The sequence below is a fragment of the Garra rufa genome, chromosome 23, assembly GCF_049309525.1.
Source record: "Garra rufa chromosome 23, GarRuf1.0, whole genome shotgun sequence".
NCBI lineage: Eukaryota > Metazoa > Chordata > Actinopteri > Cypriniformes > Cyprinidae > Garra > Garra rufa.
In genome coordinates, this window is record NC_133383.1 from 38,568,040 (window position 1) to 38,574,039 (window position 6,000).

Here is a 6,000-nt window from a genome sequence, read left to right on the forward strand (position 1 = left end):
ATCTTCCTTTCATAAGCGAGATTATTGAAAAGGTTGTTTTCAATCAGCTGAATCACTACATAAACTCAAATGGATACCTGGACCATTTCCAATCAGGCGAGTATAGGAGAACATAAGTCTAAGTGGACGTCCATGACATGCGGAGTCCCACAAGGCTCAATTCTAGCGCCGCTGTTGTTCAGCCTGTATATGCTCCCACTAAGTCAAATAATGAGAAGGAACCAAATTGCATATCACAGCTATGCAGATGATACCCAGATTTACCTAGCCTTATCGCCAAATGACTACAGCCCCATTGACTCTCTCTGCCAATGCATTGATGAAATTAACAGTTGGATGTGCCAAAACTTTTTACAGTTAAACAAGGAGAAAACGGAAGTCATTGTATTTGGAAACAAAGATGAAGTTCATAAGGTAAATGCGTACCTTGACACTTAGGGGTCAAAAAACAAAAAATCAAGTCAAGAATCTGGGTGTGATTCTGGAGTCAGACCTCAGTTTCAGTAGCCATGTCAAAGCAGTAACTAAATCAGTATACTACCATCTCAAAAACATTGCAAGAATTAGATGTTTTGTTTCCCGTCAAGATTTGGAGAAACTTGTTCATGCCTTTATCACCAGCAGGGTGGACTATTGTAATGGTCTCCTCACTGGCCTTCCCAAGAAGACCATTAGACAGCTGCAGCTCATACAGAACGCTGCTGCCAGGATTCTGACTAGAACCAAAACATCAGAGCATATTACACCAGTCCTCAGGTCCTTACACTGGCTTCCAGTTATGTTTAGGATAGATTTTAAAGTACTTTTACTTGTTTATAAAGCACTCAATGGCCTAGGACCTACATACATTGCAAATATGCTCACAAACCTAACAGACAACTCCGATCACTAGGATCGAGTCAGTTAGTAATATCAAGAGTTCACACAAAACAAGGGGAATCCGCTTTTAGCTATTATGCCGCCCGCAGTTGGAATCAGCTTCCAGAAGAGATCAGATGTGCTAATACATTAGCCACATTTAAATGCAGACTGAAAACTCAACTGTTCAGTTGTGCATTTATTGAATGAGCACTGTGCTACGTCCGAACAGACTGCATTATTTTATGTATAATCATTTTACTGTGCAAATTAATTTTAAAATCAATTTTTCTGTTTTTATTGTTGTTAGTGTGCTACTGTCTTAATTAATTTAAATCAATTTTAAAATCATTTAAAATGTTCTTCTGTTTGTGTGATTATTATTTTAAATTTTTATGACTATGATTTTTATGCTATTCCTCTTATGTAGGCTACAGCACTTTGAATTACCATTGTGTATGAAATGTGCTATATAAATAAACTTGCCTTGCCTTGCTACATTTGATGGCGTTCCTCCGTTACTTTCCTCAGAAACGTGTCCTTGGAATTTTCATTTCGTGTCTGATAAAAACTGCGTTAATACTGCTGTGTATCCAGCTGTTACTATGGAAACCGTAATATTTCAGCGCTCCTAAAGCGCCCCCTCGTGACAGATAATTAATTTTTCATTTCCAATAAAAATTTTTTCAGCTGTTTATGGTCAAATGATTGCAATTATCGACCCATGTTTTTATGCAGCAAACACAGAGTTGTAAATGTAAAAAGTTAAGGTGCCTTCTAAAAATTTAAACAAGTACAGTAATATTTATGTTTCAAATAAATATAATAAATTATATACTTAATTTATCCCTTTTTAATGTTATAAAGGATGAAATGCCATAGTGTAACATATTTAGTTTTTGTGTGAAACTGTATCTGAATGTTAAATCATTTTATGGCTTAATATTCTACTTTACATTGTCCAATCCCATTACTGTTTATTTTACTTTTGCAGATCTTAAAAATGGTTATGAATTGCTTTAAATTAATATTAAAAAATTCTGCAGATACACTAAATGAAATAAATATAATGAAATAAAATTACTTCCTTGATATTTGTTTATATTTGTGTATAATTTTTTTTTTTTTTTGTTGATTAGACTCCTATCTGATTTTCTGTATTTAAAAAAAGGTATTTTTTTATTTGGGCTAGTTAAATTAATTTTCGGGCTACCAAAATCTGAAGAGTACCTGCCCGAAGGGCTACTAGAAATTTTGCGAGCCCTGTGTGTGTGTGTGTGTGTGTGTGTGTATATATATATATATATATATATATATATATATATATATATATGTATATGTATATATAAATATAATGTTTTCAAGGAGAGGTGTGCGGAAGCTTTCCAAACAGTTTGAAATTCAGGGTCTTCACTTCATATCAAGAAGTAACTAGTAACTAGCTACTTGAGTACTTTTTTCATCGGATACTTTTTTACTCTTACTCAAGTAACTATTAAGATTGTTACTTTTACTCTTACTTGAGTAAATATTTCCATAAGTACTTGTACTTTTACTTGAGTACAGATTTTGGGTACTCTACCCACCTCTGGGTATACGTACGCCTGAATCTCGCGAGAAATAGTGCTTCATCCTGGTAAATCTCGCCTACTCTTTTGTGGTGTTTGAGATTTCATGCATACTTCTTCGCCTACTTTTTTTTGCCTGATAAATAGTATGGAAGTATGCAATTTCGGATGCAGCCAGACAGACTTATAAATGGTGACTAATAACTGAACACAGGTGACGGTGATGACACAAACGAGGACTAAACCAAAATATCACAAAATGACAGGGGGAGACAAAAACAGACGTGAAATGTGACATAACGCCCCCCTCCGAATAGGCGCGTCCTCGCGCCGTAGAAAAACAAAAAAGAAGAGAGGGGCAGAAAACCAGAAACCTTGAGTCCATGAGGGAGGGGGCTCCGGCGGAGGACGCAACCGAAGGAGGGGGAGCAAAACATAAGTCCAGAGAGCAAAAAAGACAGTCCAAGGGGGCGACGACGGTGGGAGGAGCCAGGGAGGACAGAGGAGGGATCTGGAGCAGGAGAGGTTGAGCCAGACCCAGATTGCAGCCCGGATGACGGCCCACGGGGGAGCCGACGGAGGGAGGAGCCATGGTGGAGGGAGGACCACCGACTCCAGGGGGCCGACCGAAAGAGGCAGAGCAGTTGGTGAAGGAACCCGAGGCGGAGATGGAGAGCCAAGGGACCAGGGCGACACCGCGGATCCGGAGGGCCAAGGCGGAACAGGAGGCTCTGGCGGCGGAGGCGGAGATCCGGAGGTCCGCGGTGGAGCCGGAGCGACAGAGGACGAAGGCGACGCTGACGAGAAGGAGGAGCCTGACAGAGCCGGCGGGACAGAGGGACGAGGCAAAGCCAGAGGAGTGGAGTCCCGAGGCGGCGGATGGTCGACGACTGACCAAGGCGGAGCCGGAAGGACGATGGAGCCCGGTGGAGCTGGTGGACCGACGGGCGACGGTGAAGCTGAGGGCGTAGAGAGCCGTGGTGGAGCCGCAGGGTCGGAGGTCCGAGATGGAGATCTGGGTTGCGAGGCTGGAGGCGGAGCTGAGGGATCCTCCAGCCCTGCCACCGATGTTGAATGGGACTCAGGACGGCTGGGCGGAACCAGCGGGGACTCAGGACGGCTGGGCGGAACCAGCGAGGACCAGGCAGATTCAGACAGAAAAGGGCGGGTGGGAGGGAAGTTCATGCCAGCCAGTGGCTCAGAGAAAAAGTCTATTAAATCAGGCGTGTTATACTCCACAACTTCGGAGAAGAAGTCAATTAAGTCCCCAGAGATGTCTTCCAGCTCACCCCCAGCGGTGTTGCAGTGGGCAGGCTCTCCATTTCCCTCACCTGCTCCACGTCGCAATCCACCGTCGCAGATGTAGAATCCGGCTCACGCACCTGATCAGTTGGAGAGGGCTCTGGCTCTGTCGCTCGCGGCTCTAGTCCCTCATCCGCGGTGTGCTCGGGTTCGTGCTCTGCGTGTCGGGGCGGTGGTTTGCTGCTCTCTGGGTCAAGAGTGGGGCTGACGTCCTCCTCGATGAAGCTGACAGTCCAGGAAGATCTACACAGGACGCCAGCACCCACTCGATGTATTCGGCGATGCTCTCTCAAGGACCCTCCCCGGACAGCTGCGCTTTGGTGGTGGTGTTAAGTCCCTTACGATAGAACGTGCACAGGCAGCTGTCCGGGTAATGTGTCAGCGGTGCAAGGAACACAAAGTCTCTTGTGTGGTCCTCGAGAGAGCGGTTCCCCTGCTCCAGGAGGATAATGAGGACGTTGGGGTCATCCATGAGGGAAAAAATAAATAAATAAAACACTGATACAAAAAAAAAAAAAAAAAAACGGAAAAGAAACGCAGGGGAAGACGCCGTGAACGGTTTCGGTCGGTCCTTCTGTTAGGGGTGTGTGCAGGACGAGACGAGACGATAGACGGTATTCAAACAAACAACTATATTTAATATCAATCTTCAAGAGGAACAAGGCAGGAACAGGCAAGAACAGAGAGCTTCACACACTTCAGACAACATTAACCAACATTAAGGACCGACAATAAACTCAAGAAACAGACAGACTTATAAATGGTGACTAATAATTGAACACAGGTGACGGTGAAGACACAAACGAGGACTAAACCAAAATATCACAAAATGACAGGGGGAGACAAAAACAGACGTGAAATGTGACAGATGTAACAAGTATCTGTAACATTCCTGTTAAAGATAGTGTTACATATTTGGGTATCCTTATTGTTAAAGACCAGCTGAAAAGATGCTCCTTGAACTTTCTCCTTACGAAGGCTGAAGGTATAGCCCGACTGACATATGCCTCCTTATCTTTGTATCTGAATAACCCTAGCAGAAATATTGATAAAATGCTATTTGATTTCCTATGGAAAAATCGAACACACTGTCAAAAAGACTGTAATTATGAATACATATGAGAATGGTGGCCTCAATTTCTTATTTCACTACTATGAACCATACTTTTAAGATTAATTGGATTAAGCATCACTTAAAAAAAACCCACGTCTATCTGGAACTTTATTCCTAATTATGTTTTTTCAAATATCGGTGGTCTTAGTTTTGTTTTGATGTGTAATTATAATATAGATAAAATTCCATCTAAGTTATCTGCCTTCCACAAACAAGTGCTCTTATCTTGGTCATTAATATACAAGCATAATTTTTCTCTTCATCGCTATTTCATGTGGAATAACAGAAATATTCTTTATAAACACAAATCTCTTTTTTTTTTAAGAATTGGTTTGACAACAATATTAAATTGATTAGTCAGTTATATAATAAAGAAGGAACACTCTTTTCTTATGATGAATTCCTTTCTTATCATAAAATACCAGTAACTCAAAAAGAATTTGCAATTGTTTTTGGTTCAATCCCTTCAGGCACTCATATGCTATTTAGAGGTATTGATAGAGACTATTCTCTCGATTCAGTGTCTTTTGATGTTGCTAAATCTTATATTGGTAAAATATGTTTTTCTTCAAACCTCAAGAATAATAATAGAGCTATTCGTACCCTTTTCCAAAGAGAAATTGTTACTGTACCTTATGTTTTGTCTCATTGGTTCTCTTCATTGAATGGAAAATTGATTTGCTGGAGAAAAGTATGGTTGTTACCACAGAAATATCATCTTAATAAGATTAAAGAAGTTTCTTATAAGCTTATTCACAGATTTTATCCAGCAAATCATTATTTACAAAAATTAAAAAAAAAAGGAATAAATATAAATTGTATGTTTTGTAACGAATATGAGGAAACTGCCTTGCACTTATTTTGGCATTGTATATACTCAGTTACACTGTTGGTGTAAGGTCCAAAAATTTATTAGTGAAAATATCCAATGTTCAAGACCTTGTTCACTCTTATGGGAAAATGTATTCTTTGGATTTACTGACTATTTTGACAAAGAGGAACAGTACTTTTACTTAATTAACTTATTCTATTGACCAAATTTCACATTCATAAGTGTAAATTTACTAATAAAAAACCCAATTTTATGGTTTTGTTAACTGAAATAGGTATTTATATTGATAGTATTCGAGACTCTATAAATAAGAAAGCTTTAAGAAC